Source organism: Protopterus annectens, chromosome 17.part0 (genome assembly GCF_019279795.1).
Source record: "Protopterus annectens isolate FY-2018-M chromosome 17.part0, PAN1.0, whole genome shotgun sequence".
NCBI classification, from domain to species: Eukaryota; Metazoa; Chordata; order Ceratodontiformes; family Protopteridae; genus Protopterus; species Protopterus annectens.
Window position 1 is genome coordinate 618,314,403 of NC_056751.1, and position 25,964 is coordinate 618,340,366.

Consider the following 25,964-nt stretch of genomic DNA (forward strand, 5'->3'; position numbering starts at 1 on the left):
CCCATATGTGAAATAGTGTTGTCATAAGAAGTCGCTGGTGTTACAGGATAGTCTGCAACATACCCTTAGTCAGGAATATGAAGTCAGAAACACATATGGATGTAGCCATGTACTGATAGCACTCAACACACACACAGCCAGTGATATATCTGACACAAGACCTGTGTGGTGGACAGGCAAAACATAACAAGCACACCTCTGGCCATCAAATGGATAGACACACAGTTGAGAGCTATGCAGACAGACTGCAGTCCGTGTTAAACTAGTATGTAAACACAAACCCTGTTACACTGGTGCTATACAATGCATACAATAACAGTACTCACACTTTCTGTTTGTAGTTCTGGAACCTCATACAAGTATGTAGCTGGCCTGAGTGTGCAAGTCCTCTTGTAAGAGGTATTGCTACCTGCTGACTGTAACAGTGCTGCCCACACAGAGGAAGGATGTCCACCATACAGGAAAGATAAATGGACCACCTCCACATGATGTAGGGATTTATAGTGGGTTGCCATGACAGTGGTAATTGGAAGTACTACACAGCTGGCTGCATGCAGGTAGCAAGTGGAGTACATTGATTGGTGCAGAGGCCACCACCTGATCATGTGCTTCCCCCACAAAAGCCATGCTGCAATCTATTCCAGGCAGCCCAATCCATTTACTGGAGAGAGAGAGAGAGAGAGAGAGAGAGAGAGAGAGAGAGAGAGACGTAGAGATATAAAGTGAAAGAGAAAACAAACAGAAAACATACAACAGATCCTGAATGACAACAACACAAAAAAAGGCAACAAACAAAGTAGGCTAAGAAGTGAAAAAATTACCTTCCACAAGCATACTATCCACAAAAGACCTCATCCCCACATCAGGTACGTGAAGAATATATGCATGTAATTGAATGTAGTACTTGGTCCATAATACTGGGGTAGATGATGTGGAATGATATACATGTGCCATCAGGTGTTTCTGTTGTAATGATCTTCAGCTGAACAACTGCTATGGACAATAGAGTCTGTCCCTGTGGGTAGTGCTCCATAGCCCTCAACTGTGTAGAGCAGCACCGACTGACAAGATGTATGCCAATATATTGTGTGGTGTGTAATGGAAGGGATGTATATGACTGTGGCCAATAGCTGGTGGTGGAAGTAATGCCATAATGATGGACACATGGGTTCCAGAGCCCACCACTTGCAGGACACTCAGGGTAACATGTATTGAAACATGCTGAAATGCCATAGGTGTGTAATAGGGTTACCTGCAATCTAGCCCTATATATACCCCCTAATGTTAGGCTGTGTCCATATGTGGTGCCTGTCTGTGTTGTAGCAAGGCAGAACAGTGCAGCTGTGCAGGAAGGAGTTTTCAGATTGTGGACCTGATGCCTGAATGTACCCCATATATAGGTATGTATATATATATATATATATATATATATATATATATATATATATATATATATATATATAAATATATATATATATATATATATATATATATATATATATATATATATATATATATATATATATATATATATATATATATACATAGGTACATAGGTAGGTACTAGGCTATCTGCCTGAGATCATTTATAAGCCTAGCCAGAGTGTATCGGCTTTTGCTGCCCCATTGATTAATTAACTGATCCTCTGTCAAGCAGAGTCAATGAAGTAATCCCAGGGGTTTATTTTCTATTACACATCCACTTATCAAGGTTTCTCTGAAGAGTGTTAGTAAGGGGCTCTGCCTGATGTAATTTGGAATTTTGTTCCAAAGCATGGGGAGTCTCTGTGACAGGAATCTATCCCTCCAGCATGTTCTATTTATTGTTGTGGCAAGGTTTAGCTCACTAGAGCACGTGGCTCGCAGTGACTTGGATTTCTTTAGGTGGAGCATGTCCATCAATTCTGAGTTGGACATGGCTTTGTAAGTCAGGCAGAGATCACCTCTGAGTAAGCGATATGTCACTGAGTACAGCTGCAGTTTTTTCAGTCGGACTGTATAGGACATATGTTTGAGGCCAGTAATCCTCTTGGTGAGGTACTTTTGTGGTCTTTTTGTTGGAAGTGTCTTGTGAGGTGCATCCCAAATGGGGCATTGTAGTCTATGATGGGTCTAATGAGTGATGAGTAGAGGGGCACTATAACCTCTTTATTTCTAGATGCAAACTGTTTAGTAATTAGATGGGCCACATAGAAGGATTTTCTAAGTACTTTGGCATATGATTGACAAAGGCGAGATTACTATCTACCTGGGTCCCCAGATCTCTTATTACCTCTTCTGTATTAAGGGGGCTGCCACCTATGTGATAATTTGTGCATGTTTTGTTTTTCCCAAATGGGATGACTATGCATTTTTTGGCATTTAGCTTGAGGCCATGACTTTGACACCAGGTGTCCATCTCAGTAAGGCCCTTTTGGAGGATGTCCATGTCAGCTGGAGAATCAATTATGGCTCCCAGTTTGCAGTCATTGGTGAACTTGGTTAGCCATAGTCCTCCTGTGTTTGCCTGTACTTCTGAGAAGTATATGCCAAACAGTAGGAGTCCCAGGACCGAGCTTTGTGGGACACCACTTGTGACTGGTTTAGAGTCGGACCTGGAACCCGTTATTCTTACCGTGTGACTTCTGTCTGTAAGCCAGTTGGCAACCCATCTCATGATGTAGGGGTTTATGTTCAGGCTGGTGAGTTTTTCTGTAATATCCGAGTGGGGAATGGTGTCGAAAGCCTTGCTGAGGTCAAGGTAGGCTGTGTGAACCACCTTTCCCTCATCTATGGCTTTGGTGACTGTCTTGAAGAAGTCAACCAGATTTAGTAGGCATGATCTGCCCTTAACAAAGCTGAACTGGGTCAGGTCAAGTGTTTGGAGGTTCTCAGTGTCTTCGCTAATGAGTTCCATGATGATGCGCTCCATAGCCTTGCAGACCAGGCTAGTCAGGCTTATGGGGCGATAGTTACCAGGGTCGGCTGTGGCTCCTCCTTTGTGGAGAGGAATAACCATTGCTGTGTGCCATTCTATGGACACGTAGCCTGTGGAGAGGCTGAAGTTGAACAGCATGTTTAGGTGGGGGGATAGTTTGTTCTGTAGTTCGTGCAAGACACAGCCTGGGACACCATCTGGTCCCATTGACGCTGTGTTTTTGGCTTATGAAAGGGCTGTTTTCACCTGTGCGTCAGTGATTTTTGGGACACTACACTTTTCCAGTATTGTTGTGGGCCCTTTTGGAGGTGAGAGGGGGGTGAAGTTTGCACTGAATCTATCTGCCAGGATGTTGGCAATATCAGTAGGTTCAGCATATGTTGTGCTATTTTGCTGGGTCTGGGAATTTGTACTTGAGTAGTTTTCCCAGTGAATGGTAGGGTAATTTAAATCGCCCAATATCAGGGTGTTCGGTAGGACCTTCATGTTTTCCAGTGTCTGCAGAAAGGTGGAGTGGTGGTCCTGGGTCATGGAGGGTGATCTGTAGCAGGCCACAATTTGCATTGCAGATTTGCCCAGTGTTAGTTGCACATGGATGACATCAGAGGTATCATGCTGCGCCACTAACCTGGAGGTGTAGGTATCCTTGATGAATATGGATACACCCCCTCCTTTTGTGTTTCAGTCCGTGCTCTGTGGCTGAAACATGTGGCATGAGTTGTAGCCCGGTAGTGCTGGGGTGCTCTCTGGAGCCTTGAACCAGGTTTCAGTTACTGCACAAATGTCAATGTTCTCCATACTGAGGAGGGCTTCGAGCGCATGCATTTTGAGATTTAAACTCCTGGCATTGAGCAGCATAATCCTCAATTTTTTGTTAATTGCGCTGTTTACGGAGGTGGGTTTGACATTTGAGCCTTGCCTAAAAAGGCACTATGGGGGCAGCAAGAGCCTTGGCCAGTATTCGAAAGCCTAGGGGGTGACAGGTGTAAGCCATCTCTTGTGAAGCAACGTGGCTTGCTGAGCATGTTGTCCCAGGCTGACAGACACTGGATCCTCTTTGAATGACACCAGAAGCTTAGCCAATTGTTGACATTGATGACTTTTTCTTTATACTGAGGTATCATTCTTGGTGAGGGCAGGATGCTACTCAGGGTCAGGGTCATACCAGCCTGGGCTACATGATCAGAGAGCTCTTCCATGTCTCTTTTCATGTAGTCCAGGGAGGTACATCTCAGGTCATTCACACCAACATGAACAATGACAGAGTCATATTTGTACTTGTTCTGGAGTGACCTGAGTGCTTGTGTTATGTGGTCAATTCTGGCTCCCGACAGGCAGCTAACAGTAATCTTCTGCTTGTCCAGCCTATTGAGTGGGACGTCAGTATGCCTGACTATAGAGTCACCTATTACTAGTGTGTTAGGTATGTTATTTCGCCTTAAGGGCTGTGATTGTGCGGCACACTGATTTTGTGTTTTATGTGTTGTCTGGTTTGTGACAGGAAGTGCAGGTTGTCTGGGTGTCTGATTTGGAGGTCTCTGATGCTTTTGCAGGTTTTTATTTATTGCCTCAGAGTATGATTTTGTGTATTTATGTGTATTTTTTGCCAGTGCTGTTTTAGTAGGTCTGTGTGCGGCTGAAGTTTTGGTGTAAGTGTCTCCTCTTGACTGTCTGTTCCAGTATTAGGTGGAGACAGCTTAGCTTCCAGTTTGGGTGTATAATTGCATCTCTCTCATATGTTAGTGTTTTGTGGTAGGAGGATAGGGTTGTCTGTGTACATGAGGCAGTTGTAACATTGTCTCAGGATACCCAGATTCACCAGCTGGACTGGAGAGTGCACCTGAAATTGCCCTTTGGTCATGCCTGAATAGTAGGGTGAGCTGCTTAGTCACTTGGTTGATGAGGGGTGAATAAAGAGCCTTGCCCTGCCAGTGTCAGTGTCAGGGTATATTAGTGCTTGCTATTAGGTCTGAGCAAGTGCTGGGCTGTAAGATGCTTTTTTGAGTGCTTAGGTTGAGAGTTAGACTAGTTTTAAGGGAAAAACTGAAGAGGAGACTTAGTGGAGCCATAGCTAACTGGCACTGCCCAGTGCACAAAACCGTGCAAATGTGTTTTTTATAGTAGGGAAATGAAAGAGATAGAAATTGGCCCAAAATGGCCAATAAACTACTAACTTCTGGGCTGGGACCACTCCTCCAGGGACTGATAGGTTGCTCAAAGCTCCCCTCTCTCACAGGTGAACAGAGAAACTTCCTTCTATCCAAGTAAGGTATGGGCAACTCGGAAACTAGTATCACAGCCCTGAATTCAGCACTAGCCTGAAAACTGGACTATACTAGCTTAGAAAGGTGGGAAACAAGGAAATTTTTTTTTTGTTTTTTTGAAAAGATAAGGCTAAAACAGTAAAAATACACGTAAAACAGCTTTAAACGACTACAAATGATCAGAAAAGGCTATCACACTTTAGTGTGTAGCCTACAACAGTTAAATTATTTAAACAAAAAGCAACTTTTTAAAAGTGCAGGCAGTCAAATAAGTACAATATGTGAAAAAAACAAGATTTTAAATCATAACAAAAACTCTGGAAAATCTGCGTTTAGGCAGAAAACAGTTAAGTACAGCAAGAAAGTACAGAAAACCGATACTTAATCACTCCAAAGTCTCTCTTCTAAGCTAGAAGGCTTGTATCAGTTTAAGGATTTCTAGTGCTACCCAGTAGGTTACAGGAAAGATGGGAAACAAGCACAGATGTGGTCTTTTAAACCAGCAAGTTGAAAGAGATGGACAAACTGTCCAAGTGGTCAATAAACTACAATTTCTGGGCTAAAAACCTTTCCTCTCGTGGTAGACAGGCTACCTAATGCTTACCACTCCCACTGATAAGCTAGAAGTCTTTCCTCCAACACAGAAAGGCTTGCGGGGCTCAGAAGCTTACCAACAGCCCTGGATATAGAAACTCTATATCTGGACTAGGCTAGTTACAGCAAAGGTGGGAAACAAGCACAAGTTTTGCTTTTAAACCAGACCATTGAAAGAAATGAAAAAAAAAACTGCCCAAACAGCCAATAGCAAGAATTTCTGGGCCAGGAACCACTCCTTTTGTGGTAGATAGGCTACCTAATGCTTGCCACTCCTACTGATATGCTAGAAGGCTTCCTTCTAACACAGAAAGGCTTGGGGGGCTTAGAAGCTTACAAAGAGTCCTGGATACAGCAAATCTGTACCTGGGCTAGACAAGTTATAGGAAAGGTGGGGAATCAGTACAAATGTAGGCTTTTAAGCCAGCAAGTTGAAAGAGATGGAAAACTGCCCAAACGGCTAAATAAACTACAATTTCTGGGCCAAAACTTAATCTTCCTGTGGAGGATAGGCTACGTAGTGCTTACCACTCCCACTGATAGGCTAGAAGGCTTCCCTCCAACACAGAAAGGCTTGGGGGACTCAGAAGCTTACAAACAATCCTGGATACAGCAACTCTGTAACTGGACTAGGCTAGTTATAGGAAAGGTGGGAAACAGGCACAAGTGTGGCTTTCAAACCAGAAAGTTGAAAGAGATGGAAAAAAACTGCTCAAACAGCCAATAGGTACAATTTTTGGGCCAGGGACCACTCCTCTTGTGGTAGATAGGCTACCTTATGCTTACCACTTCCACTGATAAGCTAGAAGGCTTCACTCCAACACGGAAAGGCTTGGGGGGCTCCAAAGCTTACAAAGAGTCCTGGATACAGCAAATCTTTACCTGGACCAGACTAGTAGCAGGAAAGGAGGGAAACAAGCAGAAACACAGGCTTTTAAATCAGAAGGCTGAAAGAGATGGAAAAGCTTGCCAAACTGCCAATAAACTATAATTTCTCGGCCAGAAATCACTCCATATGTGGTAGATAGGTTACCTAGTGCTTACCACTCCCACTGATAAGCTAGATGGCTTCTCTCCAACACAGAAGGGCTTGGGGGGCTCAGAAGCTTACCAACAGTCCTGGATACAGCAAATCTGTACCTGGACTAAACTAGTTATAAGAAAGGCGGGGACCAAACCAAAATGGGCTTTTAACCAGAAAGTAGAAAGAGATGGAAAAACTGCACAAACGGCCAATGAGCTACAATTTCAGGGCCAAAACCCAATCTTCCCATGGTAGATAGACTACCTAGTGATTACCACTCCCACTGATAATCTAGAAGGCTTCCCTCCAACACAGAAAGGCATGGGGGGCTCAGACACTTACCAACAGTCCTGGATAAAGCAAGTCTGTATCTGGACTTGACTAGTTACAGGAAAGGCAGGAAACATGCTTAGATTTTTTTTTTTTGTTACAGAAAAGCAGCTAAAACAGCAGTAAATACAATTCAAATTGTAGTGCAGGCCAGCACACCCGAGTGTGTAGCAACACTATGGCAAATACAGTTCAAATAAATGCAATTAAATTAACAAATGACTAAAAAACAAGTGCAGAAGGCAGTAAATTAGAAGGCTACTAACAAGCAGTCATAAGTGCAGAGTAAGAGCGACTGAACAGATAGCACACAGAAGAGCAACTAAGACAGTTACAGTAAGAGCAGCAGAATAAAAAAAAAAATATATATATATATATATATATATATATATATATATATGTATATATTTTTTTTTTTTTTTTTTTGAGGGAGGGAACAGAGCAGGATTAAGAGGCTACAGGGGTTGTCCTTCCCAAATGCTTTCTTTGTACATAGTAGGATTGCCTGAAATCAAAATATGATCTCACTGCACTCAGTTGAGTGAGCAAATAAGATGGGCCCAGAAGGATTATCCAATACAAATCTACAAAAGGAGCAGGCAATTTCAAAGCCACCAACATTAACACCAAAACAAGAACAGGGAGGGTAGTTGAGAACTAACTGCAGAGAGACAGTCACAACTTCAGTTGAGTTAATATTCAGTGAAAAACACAAATAAATAAACTAAATACAGTATTATATCCAAAAGAGCAGATAAAAGTGTTCTTAAATTCACTTATACATCCAGCTGATTTCAGATAGATGTTAGCCGGCCAAAGCTCAGATATTAAGCAGAGATAACTCAAAATGTACCACTTATATAAGGCAAGACAGAATGTCAGTGATAAGGTGAATCTACCCCCCACTGCTATCAATGGCTACACAGAAATTCTAAAAAGTACTCTGTAGAGACACAGCCACAACTTCAGTTGAGTTAATATTCTGTGAAAAACACAAATAAATAAATTAAATACAGTACTATATGCAAAGGAGCAGATAAAAGTGTACTTAAATTCATTTATACATCCAGCTGATGTCAGGTAGATGTTAGCTGACCAAAGCTTTGATATTAAGCAGAGATATCTCAAAATGTACAACTTATATAAGGTAAGACAGATTGTCAGTGATGAGGTGAAACTGTCCCCCACTGCTATCAATGGCTACACAGAAATTCTAAAAAGTACTCTGTAGAGAGACAGCTACAACTTCAGTTAGTTAATATTCAGTGAAAAACACAAACAAATTAAATACAGTTCAATATACAAAAGAGCAGATAAAAGTGTACTTAAATTCACTTATACATCCAGCTGATTTCAGATAGATGTTAGCCAGTCAAAGCTCTGATATTAAGCAGAGATAACTCAAAATGTACCACTTATATAAGGTAAGACAGAATGTCAGTGATGAGGTGAAACTACCCCCCACTGCTATCCATGGCTACACAGAAATTCCAAAAAGTACTCTGTAGAGAAACAGCCACAAATTCAGTTGAGTTAATATTCCGTGAAAAACACAAATAAATAAATTAAATACAGTACTATATGCAAAAGAGCAGATAAGAGATACCCTGTAGCTGTGCCAGTGGGAAGTCTTATTGGGGATCTGGAGAGAAAGGAAGAAACCAGCCCCAGACTGACTGTGATCTCTGTGTGCTCTTAAGGGAAATTATACTTTACTGTGTGTGTACTTGTTATCCCTCCCAATGTGGACGCCCCTCATTGGTGCTAGTGGTGAGGATTGAGGCTCCTTGATTACTGGGCCAGTGCACAGGCGTCACAACTTGCACAAGAAAAAAAGCTTCAAATGCAAATTTGTGTTCATTAATACAACAGATTCATGACAAACATTATACAGACCAAGAAACCTTGGGCTGTTAGGAAAAAGAAGTAAATGATGAGGTACAAAATATGAAGAGCAAAAACTAGAGATTTTGAAAGGTATAAAAAAAAAAAAAACATGGACATGGGAAAGAAAGATCTGACATGGCCCAATATTTGGGATTGGGAGGTTGGCATAGTGGTTAAGCTGTTCACCTTACAGGCACAAGGTGCAGGGTTTGATTCTTACATGGGGTAATTGGCTGAGCTTGGAATGGCCCACAACGACAGTCAGCCTCGTAATAATTTATATTTGGGATGCATGGCTAGGCTAAAAAATCCTTGTGGTTGCTTGCCTAGTAAACAACTGTGAACTGTGAAGTGTAAAAGTGTACTTAAATTCACTTATACATCCAGCTGATTTCAGGTAGATGTTAGCTGGCCAAAGCTCTGATATTAAGCAGAGATAACTCAAAATGTACCACTTATATAAGGCAAGACAAAATGTCAGTGATGAGGTGAAACTACCCCACTGCTATCAATGGCTACACAGAAATTCTAAAAAGTACTCTGTAGAGAGACAGCCACAACTTCAGTTGAGTTAATATTCAGTGAAAAACTCAAATAAATAAATTAAATACAGTACTATATACAAAAGTGAAGAAAAAAGTGCACTTAAATTCACTTATACGTCCAGCTGATTTCAGGTAGATGTTAGCTGGCCAAAGCTCGGATATTAAGCAGAGATAACTCAAAATGTACCACTTATATAAGGCAAGACAAAATATTTCACGTAGATGTTAGCAGGCCAAAGCTTTAATATATATATATATATATATATATATATATATATATATATATATATATATATATGGTTTACTATTGAAATGTCGATCCCGACATGTGCGACTCGTCTTGCACGAACGCGGGACTGCGATTGCCACTACACCGACTCCCAGATGTGCGAACGGCAAAACCTCACCCCTATCCGACCCATGGTAGCATGGGTGTGGAGGAGTTGCACGGCCCGGTAATGCGGATACCGCCGGTTTTTGCGGTTTCGGTTCGCTAGCGAACAGTTTTCGTAGTTTCGGTTCACGCAAACACGTCAATGAGGTCACCGTTCGAATGAAGTGCATTCGCGCATTCAATAGTAAACCTATATATATATATATATATATATATATATATATATATATATATATATATATATATATATATATACACACACATATATATATATATATATATATATATATATATATATACATATACACAAGTATGTCCACAGATATACAGATACCCATATGTAAACATAAATATAAACACGTATATACAACATAATATATATCTACACATATATAGATATATATCTATATGCACATGTCTACATAAATACAAACACACACATACATATAAGTATGTAAATACATGCCCTATATATTACCACCACAGTGCTGCATGCTATGTGTGAGGGAACAGCACACATAGCAATACACACAGATATATACAGCTGTAAGTGTGTGCAACATGGACAGGTATGTCACATGTGAACCCCTTGTTGGGACCACATTGCCCTTGTCTATAAAGTAGGGAATGGGAATATGGGAAAGTATGGCAGGTATTTTTGTGGAGGTGGTCCAGGTTTGTAGATATAGGACAGCCTACAGTTGTGGTATATGACACATGTGGTGGGTATACACCCAGGATGGTGTGTGTGGTCTGCAATTTGGAAGTCCCATGGGCCCCCATATGGAAATAATGGGAACAAGCCTCCCTCCAATTGCTACTCACAACAGCGGTCCATGGCCCTGAAGATGTCTGGCCTGGAGGCTGAGCAGAAGGAGCATGTAAACCCTGTGAATGTGTACTGGGTGCTTCAAGGTGATGTAGCACATCCCGCATGTGTTTGTGGAGCCCGCTATGGAACATACCCTGGACTTGACCTTGAGTGACAGGATCATGTCTGTGTGTGCACCCGGGAGGGACAACATCCCCCTGAGGTGGTTCCACCTGAAGGTAGTTATGGACCAGTACATGGGGAGACCCCAGGGTGGGTCCACATGTGATGTGGCCTGGTAACATGGCCAGATGAGGTTGGAGAGGTGGTTCTGCTGATAAATATTCCCTAAATATGCTATTGTGTCATTGTTATAGAACATATGTGGGTAGTAATAGTCTACACAATCCTGGAACATGTCAAACAGCATGCATATATATCCCCAATAACACAGAATGTCAGATGTGCAGCAATCACATAGCAAGCATACCACATGCATATATGTAACCATAGTGGCTCTGAGAATGGCATGCAGGTGAATAGTCTGTAATAGGCCAGCAATGATAGTGCCCACTCAGGGAACATGGCTACAAACACATAGCACAAAGTGTGATACAATACATGCCACACTGGTAGCTAAGCTGTAGCCATACCTATTGAGTTGTGTGAACAGTTTGTTGTCACTGATATGGAGGGGAGAGTGACACAGATGTGTATTAAGAACTATGGTAACCTTGCTGTATGAGTTGCTCAGACCTTTTTCCATCTTTATGTCTTTCAGGCAAGATGTCACATGTACGCCTTCCTTCTTATTCAGTGGCTGAAAATGACATAATGCAAAACTATCTCATCCAGCACTACCCTGTCCTGTTTGGCTGGGCTGCCTATGAGCAGCAGGAGTGGACCGCCCTGTGGAATGAACTAGTCCACAGGTTCAGTGATGTCAGACTGCATAACCGCAGTTATGAGCAGGTCCGACATCATTGTTCGGACCTGCTTCGCAATGCCCATCGGTATGCTGCTGCAGTCCGGAGGGATCACTTCACCATGGGGGGGGGTCATGCTATCCATACCACTCGACACATGTTGAGAAGCTCCTAGCCAGTCTCGTGGCACCTGCCCATCCACACAGCCAACAACTGCTGGACATCATTGTGGAGGTGGGTGCTACCCACACACTGGCTGAGGATCATGCCAGAAAGGCCACAGGGCACATCAGTAGACCACTGTTGAATATGCATCTGCATCTCTACAGGTAAATCTTGCATATCTGACATGTCATATATATAGTTTGTTATGGCATAGTAGTAATAAACAGATGTGCATAAGTGGTAGTATTGTGGACTTGTACTGTTGATGTAGTGTAATGCTGCACCCACCCTGCAGCAATAGCATAGTTGTGGCCACTGAAATTGCAGCTCTCACACTCTTATGTAGGTCCCTCCAGTATACCACTAAGGCAGCAGCCTGTAGCTAGTGAGTTTGGTTTATGTTGATGCTTGACAATACACCAGGCATGTAATGGCTATGGTATATTCCATGCACACATCTAACACACCTACCCATAATGCATGCTGTACACATTCATGTATTGTTGCTGTTAAATGCACTGCATCACAGTGGTGACCATAATGGGGTATTGGAAGGGTATGTCAGACACCTGCAAGATAACTAACATCCTGTCATTGCAAAATGTGTCCACAGGGATTAACATAATGTTGGGACACATGGTCTACAGTAGGGGCATGGGTGAAACTTCACCCTTATACAGTACAACAAGAGTGTATATACCAGTATTACAATGGTAACTTTTACAGATGTACACTATGGCATAATGTATTACTGTGGTCCACATTATTAGCTGGGACTAGGCTGTAACACACGGTGTTCAGTGTATGAGACACTGTAAACTGACACACATGTGTAGGCCATACTTGTCAAGCATCTGCAAAAAGGCTGAAGGTGGGGAGAGGGTGTCAGCATGACACACCAGTGCACTGCAGCAGGGATTCTAAGGATGCTAAGAATGGCTGTATCTCCACACAGTCAGGTTCAAGTACTGTAGCAGATGTAACCCAGCCCCCACAGCAATAGTGATGACAGTGTGTGAACAGCAAGGGATGTGCACATGAGTAGACCTTGCAAGCATGCAGATTTGGCGAACATGTGTAGGGAAGACTGATCATACACTGTCAAATGCAGATGGCCCATGCTAGTATACCCCTGCCAGGAATAGTGACTGCTGTAGTACACATAACAATAGGTGCAACACACCATCATGTTAAGGGTGTGCACACATATGCACACACGGAGTGTATGCATTGCGGTCAGCATCCACACACCTAACCTATTTTATAGACATCGCACGTAAATGTAGAGGACATATGTCACATATCAGGGTCATGTACTGTTAGTATATGCGGTGATGTCCCATGGCAGTTCAAGGAAGGATGTGTTATATCTTTAAGAGTGTGTACACTCCTCATAGACACGGTATGGTCTGATAGTTGTCAGTGTAATAGCATTGGATTGGTCATACATGGTCCGCTGATGTTGAGATCTGTAAACTAGACATCAGGCATTCACAAATAACATTTGTCCACATATCATCCCAGGTATGTCTTGCTGAAAAACATTGGGGCTCTCAGCATTACAGCTGACATAACTGACACAGTACTACACATTCAGCAATGGGTTGTACACCTGTGATGTTTGGTGCATAGTACATAGCAGGGTGCATAACAGGTGCACAGCAATACTGTGTACATGGGTGCAGTGGTATCCAGGGGAAGGGGCATCACCTACTAACACAGCCCATGCATCACACACATGCCTACTGTTGCTAGCATGGATTGACTATAGCTGCACTGCATACTGTTGTGTGCCAAATGTTATGCATGTTGACAGATGGGTAATGGGAGGACTGTGTGCATTATCTTTGTGCAGCCTCACGTATGTGTGTATGTGTGTGTGTGTGTGTGTGTGTGTGTGTGTGTGTGTGTGTGTGTGTGTGTGTGTGTGTGTGTGCATATGTGTGTGTGTGTGTGTGTGTGTGTGTGTGTGTGTGTGTGTGTGTGTGTGTGTGTGTGTGTGTGTGTGTGTGTGTGTGTGTGTGTATGTGTGTGTGGTTATTTTGTCTGTAGCTTCACTCTGGTGAAGTGGAGGGAGGTTGATGCATGTAGGATGTGTGTGTGCTTGCGTGTATGTTTGTGTGGGTGTCCATGTATGCACATGTGTGGTTGTGGGGTTGTTCATATGGCAGTACTTCTCTTTGGGATTGTGCGGTACATGGACATGGACTGACACATGACACACCAGGAATACTTGTCTGATATGTAATCACAGGACAGCTGATAGTATAATATGGTCTGTAGCATGGAACATGTATTGGGAGGGAAAGTAGACACCATGTATGCCCTTAAAATCACATTCAGCAGAGAGGTGACCAACAACCCACATATGCAGCACTACAGATGCATTGGGGAATTACTAGACAACACCAGGGAGTGTATCCATATATTACAGTTGTCACATGATAGGTTGATTGAGCAGCATATCTGGCATGTAGTGAGCAATACTTATACATGACACTCCAGTGCATGACATTATGGAGTGAACGTAGTAGCTCCTCATATATATGGGCTATGCTCATGATGTCCGGACATAAATAGGATGAACACTGAATGACAGCAGTGAGACAATATAAATCCTACTCCACTCAGGTCAAGGAGGTAATGGAGTAACAGGTCTTGTGTTGAGATCACTTGTCTAGGCATTTAATGAATGATACATTAATGAGTGGTATAACGAGTGTATGCTACCAAGTGTGATGCAGGATAGGGAACTTATGGGAATACACGTGGGACTGTCTGTAAATTCACAGACAGGTAGGTATTAAGGTGGAATCTGTGTGTGTGTGTGTGTGTGTGTGTGTGTGTGTGTGTGTGTGTGTGTGTGTGTGTGTGTGCGTGTGTGCGTGTGTGCGTGTGTGCGTGTGTGTGTGTGTGTGTACTGTTATGCAATGCAGTATAGGTCTTAAAGTGCATTTCTTGTTTTCCCGCACAGGTGGTGAGGTGGGTCAGTGTCCCTCCTGCATGCAATCTGATGGTTTCCATACAGACACCAAAGATGATGATAGTACTGTTGAGACACAGGTGGGGTTGTCAGGGGCCAAAACAGTGCCATCATTTGACATCCCCCTCTTAGCCACCTTAACCCCGCACACAGTTTCAGTGCCTATACATACTCCATCGCCAGTCGCCATAGCAGAGGGACGGTTTGCATTTGGTGGCAGTGCACAGGAGAGTGTGGTATCCATGCCTATGGTGTCTAGTCACAGCAGGCATAGCTGGATGTCTGGCAGGGCACCACATAGGCAGATGTCCCAGGGTGCTCGTGGTAGGGCCGCTGGTCATCATGTCCCTGCCAGATGCGCTACAACTGGTACCACCAGGCACATGTTTCAGGCTGTCATGGGGGTGCAGGCATGTATGGAACTGTACACAAGACAGGGCCTGAGGCTGCAGAGGGCTGGTCTCACATCTGCAAGCAACAACTTCCATGAACTGTCTGATGCCCTCTGTGCTCATACGGAGGTCATGGATATACAGTTTGGTGAGACAATGGGCCTCATCGACCATGGTTTGTCCATGCTTGAACATGTGATGGGAATGCGGTGATGGCCACGTGGACATAGGCCAGCAACACCAACAGCTGGCAGTCAACGTGGATGTGGTAGGACACCATGGTGCTCCTGTAGTAGCAGTACCAGCCCCAGCACTGCACGGAGGGATAGTGTCCACACCACACCACAGCAGGCCATGAGCACGTGGTCCTGGCCAGTCCCAGGAGGGACCTGGTTCCAGCAGACATCTGTCATCATCAGGGGAGAGTAGTACATCGAGTCCTGTACCTGGACATGCAAATGGAACCCTTGGCAGGCACAGTCCGTGTGTCCATGGCCGGAGGCAGGGAACTGCACACCCTGCCAGGTATGGTCTGCAGCTGCCCATAAATACCTGTAAAGGGCAGCCACGTGGCAGAACTGTGTGCATGCATACCCACACACTATATGAACTCACCTAGGGCAACCCCATACCTACACACACCACATCACCATGCCCAGTTCAACTCATTATACCCCTCCTCCACACACATGGTGTAAATATATGGCCCACTCTCAGCCTCTGGCAAACCAACAATACACCCTGTGGATATGATGATACCTGTGCCACATCCCTGTCATCCGTAACATCAATGCAGGGACAGGCTAATCTGGTTCTGATGCACACCATGACTGTACTACAGTATAAGAAATGTACTGCAGTGTAACATGTCAGGAGTAATGTTTAATGCACACATGTCAGGTAGTGTAGCCATCCAGCAAAGTTGCAATATAGCTGTTAGTAGCACTGGTTGGTTGTGGTCTCCATAATGTTATCCATTTGTGTACTAGGTGTACATGTGTCAGCAGGAGGATGGTCTGCAGTCATATTCCACAAGGGGTATGGCACTGTGGTGACACAATGGCTGTGAAATATCTGGGGTACAGTTGAACATATGTCACAGGTTTGTATAAGAGTTATTGTCTGTGCCACATGGACAAGTGACCTGTTGGGACATGTATAATTTGCAACCTGATGTAGACCCATCCACATACACACACACTCTTACTTGGCAACGATGGGACTAGACCCCTACCTAGGTATGTAGTGCTACTGCCCTGTGTGACTTTCATTGCACACACCACAGAGCGTTTAGGGTGAGGTGTGTTCCAGGTTATATGTCACATGAAAAACATCCCCAGACATGTACAGTATTGTAATGGTGATGTAATGGTTGTATATGGACAATACATAGTGCGACATACCATCAAATACACATTAACAGACACATAACAGGCAGACACACATTCGAGAGACCTGGGCCTATCGGTGCTAACTAACTTATCTGTGTGTCCAATGTTGTACAGGTAGGCTGCACACAACACATGCATAACTGGGCTGGATTGTGGTATCAGTTACCTGTATGGTTGATGGTGACAGTGGTCACCATAAAGTGGTACATGGGACATATACCAGGTGTGCCATGGTGTAATGACAGTGTACACATCACCCACATCCCGCGGTGGATATTGTAATCCCTGGAACCCATGATCACACTTTAACATACTCACCATCACACATTGCCCTTGACTGCGATACAACCCATCACAACAGTGGTACTACAGGGATATGCATCTAATGCGCATGCCACAGGCATAGTAGGGTGTTGCATTGTCATGCCTCACCTATGGGCAGCAACAACACTATCTGTTCTACTGTGTGGCAATGCATATTGTAATAGGAGTATGTGGCCTTGGAATACTGTACCTTACAGATATACAGACATGCACACATACACACACTTGCCAGAACTCAATGGGTATACCATGCCTATGAACCCATTTGTACAAAACTGTTGTGCTGCTACTTCAAGGCTCATGTAGCTGGTAGGGAGAGGAGTGTAACAGGGTACATGTAATGTCTGATACAGCAGCAGCCACAACTGACTGGCAATGGGTGTTGTGGTGGTTGTGAAGGCCCTCATGGACTTGCAAACTACAGGTGTACTAACACACAGACACTGCTATCCTCAGTAATGCACCTGTACACATGTGTCAGTACTGGGGTGCATCTCTGCATGTGGTCATAGCTGTGTACCTGGCTATTATCCATGGAGAGATGGGTTGTGTAGGGGATGTGTATACAGTGGGTATCATGCCACCTGCTATGTGCCAGCAGGCAATCTATTGACAGACACCACTGTGGTGACCCTCAGGGTGAGAGTGACATTCATCAGCCAGTCCTCTGGGTGCCTCCTGCACATGGCCACTGAGGTGATCCAGTTGACATGCATGCAACATGTATTACAACACATGGTTAGTGTCTATGATGGAGATATGTATCCAACATGTTCTGTTGACTGTGGCAGTGCAGTGGAGGTACCCGTGGCATGTGGTGTGTACAGGGTGTTATCTCCTATATGTGCCAGTCATTACACAGCTGGGAAGACATGTCAGTGCCAATCAAGCATAGGTTGCTTGTACGTATCCCAGCTGGATACCTGCCATCTGCACATCTGTACAGGGACTGACTTTAATCAGCTTGGCAAGTAGCTATGCAGTAGAATGAATGTGTCGACACATAGACATTTGACAACAATATGTATGCCATTACTACATGTTGGATGCCTTCACTAAAATGTGCTGTACAGACGGTTGTCTACAGTTACATTTCACATGTCTGATCATTATCCAGTAGGGGATATATACTGTGACACAGCTCACACACCAGGAACCCGACAGGGAGGCTTCAGAGTCCAGCTATGCCTGCAGGTGTGCTTGTTGTCCGTACTACATTTAGCACTCTACTCTTGCCTGAGAAAGCACTGTCAACAGTAATACCGCCATGATACACTAAATGCCAGTGTGACAGCACATACCCTGGGTTACTATCCCTGTATGTAACACATTCACATGGATAACAGTGCTATACAGGTCTCATATACTTGTATGTCCCACACATGACACTCATACCCCTTGCTACTGTAATGACAGCACATAGATGTATGTATTGTACATAGCATTACATACACTTATTACAGATGTCATTACCCTGATATGTAATCAGATTGGGTGGAGAGAACTGGTTACCAGGGCTAAGCCATGCTTAGCAAGTGTCAGAATTGCTGCAATATTACAGCTAAGCAGATTTGCGCACTGGTAAGTGAAGCCTACACAGTGTAAGCGCCCGTACATTTAACCATACCTTAGCACCACTTAGCTTTGTGCAAACCTGTGCAAACCCTCTTAAAGTTGCTCAAAACTGCCTTAACTATTCTGTATCTGACAGCCCTTGTTCTGCCCAGCAACAAAATAAACAGCCCTTGCAGAACTTGAACCCAGGATCCTGTACACTATAGTCACAACAATTAACCACTACACCATGACAAGTGTGGATGCAGTCGTTGCCTTTCCAATATATCTGTCAATACACATATTGATTACTATTGAACAATTGCTTTTACTTCCACAATTGTGTAGTACTTGTTATTGATATTACTGTTGCATCACATATGTTGTTATATCATAATGTACACATATCAGACACATACAATGAGATACATCTGGGAAGGTATACACAACCGTAATGTTTACACATGACAGGATTATGGATATATACATATACATATACATATGTTGATATATGTCTACATGTACATACACATGTATATTCATACGTATGTCTACACATCTGTATAGTGCATCATATATATGGCCATGTGTTGATCTCTTTGTGTATACAGATATATATATATATATATATATATATATATATATATATATATATATATATATATATATATATATATATATATATATGTGTGTGTGTATACACATCCTATGTGCACAAATATACCTATGTATGCTGATATATATATATATATATATATATATATATATATATATGTAGATGTCTATAACTACATGTGCATACATATCTATTCAGATATACCTATTTATATCGATATATATGTAGAGATCCATAAGCATATGTGTATATGTCGCTATATCTGTATATGTGTAGACATATATTGCTGTGTATATGTATATATTTGAGTGTTTATATGCATATATATATTTATATATATATATATATATATATATATATATATCCATATATGTATGTCGATATGTATATGTGTATATATCCATGCAGATATGTGGATAAATATATATATATATATATATATATATATATATATATATATATATGTCTATATATATATATATATATATATATATATATGTTTACCGTATGTCCAGAACATGGAGTGGAGTCCTACCTCAGCACCAACACTCCCAACCTCTTAGTGCAAGAGGATGTCATGTATGTATTGCAGGTATATACGTATTCTGTTGCTACTGTCATAGGGGTTGTCTTAACAGACAAGTTGTGTGCGGGAGGTCAGTTCTGCTTTTGACATGTGTACCATTGGCTACTGAGAGACATCGTAAGGGAATCATAGTACAGTACCACTGCTAGCACAGTAATGATCCTGTGGACTACAGGAGAGACATGACCAATATATGTGGACAGTCTGTCACTCTGTGGTCAGTCCAGAGGTGTACACATATCCCCTTCATGCGAGATATGTGGACCATGCCTCCCAGTGTGGATGTTAATAGCCATGTACATGAGTACATCATGTAAATACTGGACTACATATGCCCACGCAGTTTATCCATGCACACATGCCAGTCTGTCCTGACACATAATCCCTGGTAGTGCAGTGGTCACATGGCCACATACTACCCAGTAGTTAGTGACATACATCTGTAGAGAATCCCACTGCTTTATCAGAAATACACAACAGTTATGGTGGCCTGGCAGCAGTATGTCTTGCAAATAACTGGACATAGTACACTGGGTAATTACACTAGGCTACTAGGCATGTCACAAAGCACTGTGCAAACTACAGCAGATTGCCACAACACTGGACTACATTTTGTATGGGGGAATACACATGCACCTGTGATTATAGTAGGTTCTCCATGCATGTCACAGCACAGAGTGCACCTGTGATTATAGTAGGTTCTACATGCATGTCACAGCACAGAGTAACAGACACCTGTGAGAAAGTGCATACCCACAACCAATGTAAACACAGCCACATATAGTACACAAACTTCATATGGCACTATATGGACTGTCTGATACACACCATCCTCATATGTGCCACTCACACACTAACCCAACATACAATGTGTCATGGCACTGTGTGGTCTGATGGCTGTCTGTGGTATGGGACACATGTGTTTCTGGCCCTAAAGACATGTGAGCCTATAGGGTACCATACACTGGAGCAGTATGTAACATCAGATAGAACAGGGCCAAGAACAATGGCATCTACCACAGTCTGTGCACAGCCCATGGTACATACGCCCAATATACATACAATCACCCTAAGTACACAGACCGAAGTACTGTACATGCATCCACAGAATGGCCAAGTTATGTCCTCAGAAACAACCCCTACTATACATAACATGTCTAGCAGTCTGATATCTGACTGGCTTGTTATCAGGTATGATGTCAATAAATAATGGTGTACAGAACATATGCACCTCTTACTGCATGACATATGTACAAAGGTTGACAGACATGTGGCTGGAGCTACAAACCCTGCCCCAATATTGGCATGTTGCTGTGATAACCTCATACATTTACTGTCATACTAGGGTTTGTTGTGACATATGTCCTATGAGGGATATGAAGTCAGTAATTCTCATGGCTGTCACCATGTACTGACTGTAATCCCCACACTATGCTTCTGCAGTTCTCAGATAGGTGTTCTGTGAGTAACACAAGAAACAAAAGGTTCCACACTGCCCAGTCTGCAGATGACCCTACAGATGGGAGTTTCCTAAAAATCATAGCACTGTTACGACAGGTATGAAAACATGTAGACCAGCCATATCCACAAACACCCTGTTAGACCAACATTGCAAATAACTGGACATAGTACACTGGGTAATTACACTAGGCTACTAGGCATGTCACAAAGCACTGTGCAAACTACAGCAGATTGCCACAACACTGGACTACATTTTGTATGGGGGAATACACATGCACCTGTGATTATAGTAGGTTCTACATGCATGTCACAGCACAGAGTGCACCTGTGATTATAGTAGGTTCTACATGCATGTCACAGCACAGAATAGCAAAACTTACATTCTGTAGACATGTCAGGCACATCCCCCTCCTGTCTGCTGGCCTGTTTCTACAGTGTATGTTAGAGGTAAATCCCAAAACCATCTGTGATGCTGTTTGCCAAACATCAGCTCTAGGTCCTGCTCACAGTGAATGGAAAGGCCCAACACCAGCATGATGTTCCTAGATATGGGAGTGTGTTCCCATGCAATTGACTCAGTCTTCGCACTTATACTCTTCTCAGTCTTTAATAATGAGCTATGTTTTGATTCATCCCATCTACAATACCTTCTCTATGCTGATGATATGTCAATTTACATATCAAGCCCTTCACATCAGCGAACCCAAAATCGTCTCTAGGCCTCCAAGAAATAAATCATTGGCTTAAAATGAAGAAACTCCTGCTCATGGAGATGCATGATATTTGAGGCACACAAAAGCCTAACAAATGCCCATCTACTTTCCAGATTACAGACCAATCCATATAAAATATTGAGGTAAGCACATCCTTTAGATATCTAGGCATTTGGCCCAATCAGTCTCTCAACTTCCAAGGTTACATACATACACTCATAACCAGAATCAACAGTCTCTTCCTCTGTGCAAAATATCTCCCACAGTTTCTCTTCCACCTGCCAGAACAGCCACAGTTAAGGGCATTCAGCCTGATAAACTAGAATAGGGCCTGTTACAACTTGCTACCACCTCAGAAAAAAAGCATTCAACACTGCAAGCCACCTTCAATATAATCTGCCACTTTATTGCTAATTACTCTCAGCATGAACAGCATCATCTCTCTGTCAAAAGTAAACAAAAATAAATAAAAGTAATTAAAAATAGCTATGGCCAAGGATTTGTGAATTGAAGCCTAAGTAATACAAAGAGTCCAGTTTACAATGACTTGTATATGTCATCATCATCATCAACCCCCCCTCTTTCCCATTTCAACATGGAAAGAGGTGTTGGGTCAACTATCACCTCCTATCTTGATTCAGTGAAACTCTCTTACCCTCTCTGACAGTCATACCAGATTGTATCAGGTCTACTCATGCAATCCATCCATCTTTTGAGTGGCCAAACTTATTTCCTCTTGCCTACTTCCTGCCTCTCCCAAATATTCTTCTCTGTATTGGCTTTTGCTTTCCTGCAATTGTGTGAACCATCGTAATGTGTTCTCTTTGATCTTCTTTGCAATTGGAACTACTTTGGCATGTATGCTAATGACATTGTTCCTTTGTTTGTTCCACAGTGTGTATCCTGGTACCCATTCCATGAACTTCTTCCCTATCATCTCTAGCTTCCTTAGCTGCTCAGCCTTCACTAGTTTTTTGTAATATACAGAATCACTGGTTGCACCACTATTTTGTAGACCTTACTTTTATTTTCTTTGGCATTTTTCTATCACACACTACTCCTGACAGTCTTTGCCACTTGGCTATAGCCCTGCTGATTCTTGCTTTGACCTCTCCATTCAGACTTCCCTTCTGGATAATCATCCCCCTCAGATACATGAAGCTGTTAAACTGTTGCACTACTTCCCTTCTACAACAATTTTTAACTTCTTCTGATTTCTTCCATTTGCTGCCATAACAATTGACGTGCCTGTTCTCAGTTTCAGCCCATGTGTTTTCAGTTCTGCATTCAAATCTCCCATTCTTTTGCTGAAGTTCCTGCTCAGAGACTACTTGTAATACTCTATCATCTGCAACAGCAGAATTGCTCTGTCTGCTCCAATCCTAAGGTACAGAGCAAAACTAGTGTGAGTAGCACTGAGGTCGGAGTTGAAACATGATGAACTCCCAATGGGAACCCCTTTGTAGGTCTGAATACTGTTCATACATTTGTCGTCGGATCCTTGCACATAGCCTGCACTAATTCTAGCATTGTTTTTGGGACTTTGAACCATCACAGGACTGCCTAAGTCATCTTTCTTTGGACCTAGTCAAATGTTTTCTGTAAGTCTTGAAATGGTCAATTTGACTCTTTCCTCATTTCTATCTTCTTCCCCATTATCTGTCTCACTCACTATCAAGTCTGTTGTGCTGCATCTTGATCTGAATCTAAACTGCTCATCTCCCACCTAAATTTCTGCTACTCTGGGTATTCACTCACAATCACCCTCTCTGGCACTTTCATGTAGTGTGGTAAGGAGTTTGACACCACTATACTGCCCTTATGTGTGTAGGTATTCTTCATTGATTGTTTAATAGCAGTAAGTTTGCATACAGTTTATGACCAAGATGTAGCTTTTTCAAGTAAATGCATTAATAACAACAATAACAGCAAAAACAATCATCATCATCGTCATCATCATCATCATCGTCATCATCATCATCATCATCATCATTATCATAGGATAAAATAAAAAGCTGTTGTGGGTTAGGTCTGTATACTACACATATATTAACCCCGTTAAATGGAGGCACATGTCGCACTGCTGCTGCAGTTGCTGAGTTATCTTAATTTTCATCTTTCTTTCTATCCTTATTTTATTAAGTTTTAAAATGTACATAGTAATATTAGAATTAAAAATAAAAATCTGTCTAGTCCAGGACACCATTCAGCTAGTTATTTGAAAGTTATCTGGCTAGTTCTAGCCTTATAATATTCATGTTGATGCCCTTTAAAATCAATGAGAAATGTAATGATGTGTGGTCATGCTATTCCTTATCATGTCTTTTCACTTGTAGATCACAAACATAGCAACAAGGTATGGGTAGCAAATATATGCCCAGTTGCTATATGCTGTAAGTACATGAGATCAGTTACTCTTAGAAACTGACCATAATGATTTCCTGGCAATCTCTAGTCATTTGACTTGAGACAGCCAGGAAGAGCAAGCACTTTGATATTCAGCTTGATGAACTAGAATAGGACCTGTCACAACTTGCTACAACCTCACAAAAAAAAAAATAAATAAAAAACATTCAGCACTGCAAGCCACCTTCAATAAAATCTGCCACTTTATTGCTAACTACCGTCTGCTTTAAAAGCACCATCTCACTCTGTCAAAAGTAAACAAACATAAATAAAAGTAATTAAAAATAGCTATGGCCAAGGATTTGTAAACTGAAGCCTAAGTAATACAAAGAGTCCCGTTTATAATGAGTTGTGTATGTCATCATCATCAACCCCCCTCTTTCCCATTTCAACATGGATAGAGGTGTTGGGTCAACTTTCACCTCCTATCTTGATTCAGTGCAACTCTCTTACCTTCTTTGACAGTCATGTCAGATTGTATCAGGTCTACTCTCATACAATCCACCCATCTCTTGGGTGGCCAGGCTTATTTCCTCTTGTCTACTCCCTGCCTCTCCCAAATCTTCTTCTCTGTATTCGCTTTTGCTTTCCTGTATGTGTGTGAACCATTGTAATGTGTTCTCTTTGACCTTCTTGGCAACTGGAACTACTTTGGCATGTATGCTAATGACATCATTCTTTGTTTGTTCCACAGTGTGTATCCTGGTACTCATTTCAGGAACGTCTTCCCTATCATCTCTAGCTTCCTTAGTTGCTCAGCCTTCACTAGTTTTTTGTAATGTACAGAATCACTGGTTGCACCCCTATTTTGTAGACCTTACTTCTATTTTTTCTTTGGCATTTTTCTGTCACACACTACTCCTGACAGTCTGCGTCATTCTTGTTTTGACCTCCTCATTCAGACTTCCCTTCTGCTTAATCATCCCCCTCAGATACATGAAGCTTTTAAACTATTGCACTACTTCGCTTCTAGTACAGTTTTCAATTTCTTCTGATTTCTTCCATTTGCTGCCATAACAATTGACTTGCCTGTACTCAGTTTCAGCCCATGTGTTTTTAGTTTTGCATTCAAGTCTCCCATTCTTTTGCTGAAGTTTCTGCTTGGAGACTACTTGTAATACTCTATCATCTGCATACAGCAGAATTGCTCTGTCCCCTCCAACTCTAAGGTACAGAGCAACACTAGTGTGAGTAGCACTGAGGTCGGTGTTGAAACTTGATGAACTCCCACTGGGAACCCCTTTGTAGGTCTGAATACTGTTCATACATTTCTCATCTGGTCCTTGTACATAGCCTGCATTAATTCTAGCATTGTTTTTGGGACTTATCACAGGACTGCCTAAGTCAGTTTTCTTTGAGCCTAGTCAAATGTTTTCTGTAAGTCTTGGAATGGTCAATTGGACTCTTTCCTCATTTCTATCTTCTTCCCCATTATCTGTCTCATTCACTGCATTTATCAAGTCTGTTGTGCTGCATCATGATCTGAATCTGAACTGCTCATCTCCCACCTAAATTTCTGCTACTCTAAATATTCATTCACAATCACCCTCTCTGGCACTTTCATGTAGTGTGATAAGGAGTTTGACACCACTATACTGCCCTTATGTGTGTAGGTATTCTTCATTGATTGTTTAATAGCAGTAAGTTTGCATACAGTTTATGACCAAGATGTAGCTTTTTT

At 42.3% G+C, this 25,964-nt stretch overlaps 1 protein-coding gene across 1 annotated transcript in view; it reads left to right on the forward strand.

Annotated features, from left to right (window-relative positions):
• Positions 1-25,964, forward strand: part of LOC122791477 (extracellular calcium-sensing receptor-like) — a 289,465-nt gene that overhangs the window by 208,698 nt on the left and 54,803 nt on the right. The gene's annotated exons all lie outside the window — the stretch shown is intronic.